The sequence below is a fragment of the Parus major genome, chromosome 9, assembly GCF_001522545.3.
Source record: "Parus major isolate Abel chromosome 9, Parus_major1.1, whole genome shotgun sequence".
NCBI lineage: Eukaryota > Metazoa > Chordata > Aves > Passeriformes > Paridae > Parus > Parus major.
Window position 1 is genome coordinate 24,500,405 of NC_031778.1, and position 7,571 is coordinate 24,507,975.

Below are 7,571 nucleotides of genomic sequence, written 5' to 3' on the forward strand. Positions count from 1 at the left end.
TAACACCATGAAAGACACCATGGAGAAGTTGCTTTGTAATTTTAGAAAACCTTGGAATCCTGACCTCACTGTGGAATTACCCCAGGGTGCCGTCTCCAAAGCTGTGGGAGGGGAAGGGGATGCAGAGGGACACATTGTCCTCCCCAGTCTCTGCTGGACATTCCCTGGGTGGGGGTCCCCGTGGATCCAATGCACCTGGGATGGACCTGGGGACCCCAGGGTAGCATCCAGCGTCCTGGGATGGACCTGGGGACCCCAGGGTAGCATCCAGCATCCTGGGGTGTCCCCCCAGAACGGGAGGTTCCATTGGAGCTGGGCTCCCTGCTCACAGTCAAGGAACTTTCTCTGCTGCGTTTGGGGCTTCTCCAGAGCAGGTTTTATGGTAAAGGCACATCAGTGCAAAAAGGGATGTGTCCTGGTCCCGTCTGGTTCTGATATATAAAGATAATCTGTTTCATTTAAAGAAAGTTTACCCATAATTATTCCTTCCTGAAGTCTGGACATGAGCTTCTGTGTGCTTCCAGCTCCCTGCCCTGGATCTCGGCACGGATCCTGTCCTTGGCTGCAGCATCGCTCTGGGAGCAGCCTGGGAGTGCTGCAGCAGCTCCTTGGTGGCCGGCAGGGGGAAAAAACCACCCCAATGCTTAAATAAACCTGCAGATTAATGTGGATATTGCAATGGAGCAGCACCCGCCCCCCTCCCGCACTGCTCCAGCCCTTCCATCTGCATTCCCGGCTCCTGGAGTATTTCTAACCCCTGGATGTGTGCATCCCCAGGACAGCAGGAGGTCGGTGGCAGCCCCTCGCTGGCACACTGCTGGGGCCAGCAGGGCTGGGGACTGACCCGGAGAGGCCCTGCCAGGGTCAGTGCAGCTCCACAGACCCTGCTAGACCCCACAGCCCACTCGGGAACAGCTCTCTTTTCAAAGTGAGAAATCACATTTCCAGAAAAAGGGATCCTGCTGCAAGTGCCTGGGGAGCATGAGGTGCAGGAGCTCTCTCCGAGTTGGATTTCAAGCCGCAGGCAGTGAATGCCCCGGCAGAGCTGAGATGCAGCAGCTCAGAGACATGTGGAAGGGAAGGGAGAAAAAAAACAAGTGAGAATAAACCCAGCAAGATTCCTCCTTCCTTAGGAGGTTATAAATGCAGTCTTTGGAGGCCCAGGGATGCTGATTAACTTGCACAGGCAGACAAAGACCCTGACATCAATTAAATACTGCTGATGAGGTGAGGTCAATAGTAATTATAACCTGCTCATATCTTCACACATTAGAGACATGTTTAATCTTTTTATTGAAAAGCTTTTTACTGGAATTAAGTAGTATGATAATTTCCTGCAGTGTCCTGTTTCTAATTAAGTAGGTGGAAAGACGGGTGGATTGCATTTCATCAGCAATACCTTTAGGACTTGTTTGCTGTTTTGGCTGTTCATTTTTTTTAAAAAAGGTCTTTCAAGTGGCTTTGAAAAGGGAGCTCACACACCAGTATTTATTTATACACCCTTTCCACCATGGGCCTCAGAGTCAATGACCATGGCCTTGGGACAGCCGTGCTTTTGTGTTTTCCAGGGCAATCCCTGCTGTGTTTGTGGCTGTGCTCCCCGAGGAGCAGGAGCGCCAGGAGGTTCGGGAGGAATGGCACATGTTGGAGCTGCAGAGGGAGCTCTGGCTTCCACCTGCACACGGTCTCTGCCCCTGGGTGTCTCCCACAGGGCAATTCTCAGCCCCGCGCAGCTCTTGTCCCCAGGGCAAGCCCAGCAAGGAAAATCCTGGTTTTTCCTGGCTGGGGCCGTGCTGGGTGCCCGGGGGACCGGCAGCACCGGGTGCCACCGCGGGCAGAGACGGGCACGGCTGTGCCAGCTCTGCCACCGCTGCTGCGGCTCCGAGCGAGCCACAGCGCCGGAGGCGTTCACAGCTACCTGTGAAACCTCACAGCCCTTAGCCCAGGCGGCTCAGAGAGAGCACAGCGCCTAAATATAGTCCTGGAGCAGCGACAGCAGCAGGGCTTGGGAAGAGGTTTGGAAGGGAGGCTGGGAACTGGGAGTGCTGGAGAGGGGGCGGCCGCCAGTTCACACTTGGCTGCCGGAGCTGAAAGTGCATCCAGGAAAGGAGCGCAGCTCCTCCCTCGCTGCCGGCTGGGACCGCTCGCAGCCCCCTCTCCTTCTTCTGAGCCCCTCTCCTTCTTCTGAGCCCCTCTCCTTCTTCTGCGCCCCTCTCCTTCCCCTCATCCCCTCTCCTGCCTCTCATCCCCTCTCCTGCCCCCTCTCCTTCCCCTCATCCCCTCTCCTTCCCCTCATCCCCTCTCCTGCCCCGCAGCCCCTCTTCAGCCCCTCTCCTGCCCCTCATCCCCTCTCTCTCCCGGGCTGCCTGGGGGCTGCTGGCACCAGGAGCCCTGCTGGGGAAGGGCGAGGGTCGGTGCCAGCCGGGAGAGGGCAGGGACGGCTCCCACCCGTGCCCGGGGTGCTCCGGCAGCTCCCCTCCCTCCTCGGCTCCTCTCTGCTCCTTGTCCCGAGGCTGGCTTTGTCCAGCAGCGGCAGCAGGCACCGTGGGCATCGCTGCTCCTACTGCCGGCACAGGAGAATCGGGGGCTGTGCCCCGGCTTTGGGACCACATCAGGCCTCAAGGCATCATCCTGGGGCTGCTGCTCATGAGGAGAGTCCCTGCTCCCACAGGATGAACCTGCTCTGTCCACCACCAGCCCCTGTCTCTGGGCTGGAGCTGGCAGCCCCTCGGCATCCCTGGCACCCACACCTCGGGGTAATGGGGTTCTTGGATCGCTTTTGCTTCATGGTCACTTGGCAGCAAGGCAAATGTATTAGATTTGTCTGGGAAAGTTTTATCCCACTTAAGTGGCTTTCACAGAGAGCTGATGGAGTCAGCGCTTCTGACTCGGTGCTTTGCTGCTCCACAATTCCCATGGGGTTTGGGGTATCTTCACCATTCCCTGCCACCCTTCTGTCCTGATGGCACCATCCCCCGAGCCCGGGGGATGAAGCAGATCCTAAAGGCAACAAGGCTCAGATACAGCGGTGACCAGAGGGATTGAGACTCTTGTGGTGGTTTGGCGACCCTTGGGAGAGGCAGGGAGTGCCCAGCCAGGCCCAGGGCATCCTGCAGAGCAAAGTGGCAGTGCCAGAGCCTCATGCCCTCTCAGAGGTGTCACTGCCACCTGTCCAAAAAAGCACCTTGTTCAACTGGATACAGCATGTGAGCAGCTCTATGGTTTGGAGTTGATGAAAATGAGCACCACACTTTAATCCCTCTCAAAGCAGAGACCTTGGAAACCACTGGAGCCTGACACACCTCTCCAGGGGTTATGTAAAGTAACTGTTCACAGCACGAGCTGACAAATATCATGTACAGTATCTAATAATTAGATGGCACTGAAATATGACTCATTTTCAGTGACTCCGTGTGGATGTTTATACCCTTCCAATGATACTGAAGGAGAGCAGAAGCCTCTGGAGGAGCCCCAGCCTGGCGTGTCCCCATTCCCATGGGTGGTTCTGGGGCACACAGCCCTGCTCAGCCCCAGGGAATGCAGAGCAGGGGCTGCAGCCAGCCTCATGCCCGTGGTACAAGAAGAGGGGAGCTGTGGCTGCTGCTGGAAGCGTCCTGGCTCCAAAATCCATCTGGGAAGCTCCATGGCCCAGCAAGGCTCCTCTGGCTCTGCTCCTGCGCTGTGACCCGTGTAGCTGCAGATGCTGGGCTGGGGAGCTCCAGGCTTTCTGCTCGCCAGCTGCAGGGGCAGGACCAGGCTGCCGAGGCACACAGCTCACACCTTGAGATCTGCCAGCGTTTCACAGCGTGCACATTGCTCCTGAGGTCTGCTGTGTGCATCCTGCCATGAGTTAACTGCAGTTTGTCTCAGTCTGAGAGGCAAATTCTTCTGTTTGCTGTTTTAAACAATTCAGCCAAAGAGGCGAAGCAAAGCTCTGAATGCAACCCCTCAACTCTTGGACACTGACAGGGACAATGGGTCAGAGTGGCTCTGGCTCCTCTTTCCTTCTGGAGGTTTCCCAGCAGTGTGAACTTTCCAATGCTTCTGGATCTGCTCCTGAGTCTTACGGGCACAGGCTCTCCACAGCAAGGGACAGCGGCCCCATTTGTGCACTGCCAGGGCATTGTGTTTTCTGCCTCCACATCTTTTACAGGAAAGAATCAGGGATTTGTGTAAATTACAAGTGTATCTTAGAGTTTTAGGGACATGTGCACATGCACACAGTTGCACACACACACACATCTATCTGTGTGTAGCTGATGGTGTATTTTTAGATGTGGTGTAAATTGATCCTGTTCATGAGCTCTGGCCAGCATGAATTGATCAAGGAAAGGAACCACTGAAATTTGTGTTTCTATACATTCAATAGAGGGGATTGATGTCTGAGGGTTTACTTTGGGATTCTCTCCTGGAGGGTGAAAGCAGGTGAAAAGCCAGGACACCTGTGGTGCCACCCTGTGTCACCACCAGCTCCCAGCGGTTTAGGAGATGTTCCTGGCTGACCTGCACCCAGAGCTGCTGCAGGGCTTGGCTCTATTTTGGGTGCAGGTAACTATACTTAGGGCTGAGTCATCCCTTCCAGTATCAGTTACAGGAGAGCTGAAATGAGCAGAGCTGGTGGCCAAAGCTGGTGTCGAGGGACGGGGGCTGAGCTGGAGCCTCTCTGGTGGCTGGGAACAGCAGCAGCCCTTCCCCTGCTCCCTCCTGAGCCCAGCGTGGGCCAGGGGCTGAACTGCAGCTGCCAGCCAAGGGGAGGGTGCTGCCACTGCCCAGCTCCATCCCTGCTGTGGGCAGGGCACCCAGCAGTCCCCACGGGGGCTGTAAAGGCAACATCCCTCTGTGGAGCCATTCCTTGATGCCACCATGGCCTGGCATGCTGCAGAGAGCTGCCAAATTCAGCCAAAAATTCAGGTCTGCTTCCTTATGTACATGCACTAAGGGCAACTGCTTATGCAGCCATTTCCTGGGGAATGGGGCTCCCTGGGACTCACTGGCATTTAACCTCTCTTGGTTTTAGCAGCCTGTTGGTGACCCTGGAGCCAAGGCAGCTTTCAGAGCTCAGTAAGGATCGTGCCCGAGGGCTGTGGCAGTGCTGGATCCCGCTGGTGTGGCACCAGCCCTGCCAGCACACAGCACCAAGAAATGTTTTCCTTTGCAGATTTATCCCCATGCAGAAAGGGAAGGGTAGAAAACATTTTCATTGAATCACAGCCAAAGAGACAAGTCAGCTCCTCCATCTGCTCCCCACGAGGGTTTGCCTGTTGATTTGCCTCTGTGGCTCTCTCTGGACCTGCTCACTCTGTGTTCCACAAGACACCTGTGGGTCAGGTTTCTTCTGGTTTTTCACTGTTCTCAGCTGTCTCAAGCAAGTGACACTTTGCCCAGAGCCTGAAGGAGAGGATACAACTCAGAAACAAAGGAATATCTTGGTGTAAAGCTGTTCTGATGGTAGCGAGAGCTGGCTTGAAAACCCAGAATTTTATTCTGAGTCGAGTCCCTCAAGTAATACCTGAATATTGGCATAATTTGTTTTTAAAAGTGTTTAGCTTTATTTTTAGTGTGTCAGTGTCAAGGTGAATGACAGATTTTCAATCTTCCCTTGGCTCCTCCTGCTCTGTGCTCAAAGCTCCCCTCCATCACCCTCAGAGGGGCCAGGAGCCTCTCCATGGGAGAGGAGGAGGAGGAGGAGGATGCTGCAGGCCCTGGGGCCAGGAGGTGATGCAGTGGGGGTGGTGGGATAGGGGTGACCAGGGGTGGTGGGATAAGGGTGATCGAGGTGATGAGACTGGGGAGGGCAGGGGGAGGAAGCAATCCTCTCCCAGCTCTCTCCCTTCCCCACAGGACTTTGTTTTAAAACAAGTAGTCTTTTAAAAATCTAGGGCAAGTCAGCCTTCTGCCAAAATTAGTCTTTGTGCAAGAGCATGAGAAGGAATTTTAATGGGTAGCTGGTATGTGGGGATGAGGGGAATGACTGCTTTTACTATCTAAATGCTGTTTAAATAAGGCTGTAACATCAAACAGCTTTGCCACGCTCGCAGCTCTGTTTTACAGGAAGCATCACTGCCACCGCTCACAAATACACAAGAATGTTAAACAACAACTTTTTATTTGTGCCAAACGTGTCCTGACACATTGCTGAGGAGGAGGAGGAGAGCTGCAGTGCCAAGGGAGCTCAGGCAGCACCGGGACCTGCTTCCCTCTGGCCTGGCTGCTGTCCCTGCACTGGAACCCCTCCCAAGCCCTGCAAGGCCATTTTTCCTGTTGGATTGGCCCAGTTGCAGTGGGGGGGAGCAGGGAGAGGTGAAACCCATCCTGCTGCACCCATCTGGGTCCTGGGGCCTTGTACAGAGCCCACAGTAGGGATGGGGATAGTGACAGGCCAGTAATACCAAACAAATAAATAATTTTCCCTCTGCAGTGCAAAGCTTTATTCTCTTCAAGGTATGACTAACTACTCTGGTGTTTTTAATGAGGATATTAAAACTCAATAATCTGCCAAGAATTTAATTTCTGTGGAGTCTTAAAAGTACTTTTTAGTTCCAAAATTAGCAATAACGGAATATTTGGTACAAAACCTGTTTTATAATCCCCAAGAGCTTCTCCCAGCTGGGTCCCAGAGAGACCAAGTGGGCAAATCCTCATCCATTGTTCCCAGGGCTGTGCTCTAAGCCTCTGGCATGGGCATTTGGGATACTTGGCTGTGTGCAGGAGCATCCCATCCCCTCCTCTGCCAGTCCCTTGGGTCTGTTTGGGAGATAGCAAGGCTGGGTTCCTGTGCACAGCTCCTGCAGAGCTCTGCCCAGCCCCAGCACCTGACACCCACCCCAGCCCACTGAGCCAGCCCTGGCTCCATGGCTGGCTCATTTCTCAGTCTCTGTCTTGGAGAAAAATCCGTTCCCCACAAAAGGCCATTACTGCCAGTGGAAGGAAGTGCATTTGTGACCAAGTAGCCTGGCTTCCAGAGGGAAATCTCTGTCAGTACATGCCTGAATGCCAGCACAGCATGGGGCACAGCCTGCCACCCACCAGGAACCAACCTGAGCACGTCTCAGCCTCCTGAGAAACCTGGGCCAGGGTTATACCACCCTCATCATGGCTTTGGTTAGGGACTGAGGCAGAGTGAGGCTCTCACCCTGCTGGGAAGGTCCCTGGGAGCAGCAGGGCTGGGTGGATGTCTGTCTGTCCCAGGTCTGTGCCCAGCTCACGGAGGAGGGTGCAGGGCAGATCCTGCTGCTGCTGTGTGGAAGAGCCAGAAACTGAAGGGAGAAGCCATCTATGAATTATTAACATAAACAGCTCTGCTGTTCCGTGGCTGTAGGGGAATGCCAGGAAGGGTAAATGGTGTTTCCAGCTCTTCAAAGAGCAGATTTTCTGACACGGGGAGGCTCCCACGGGCAGGCAGCAGGCACCCAGGGCCCTGGGAATGGGTTTGCTGCTGGGAGTCTCTGCCCAGTTCTGGCTTGGGATCCCCACTGCAGGGGCTGCAGGACACAGCACCCATGGGTCACTGGCACAGGAACAGCACTGTTCACAGGGAGTGTGGTGTGAGCTGTGTGCTGGGGATAAAATAC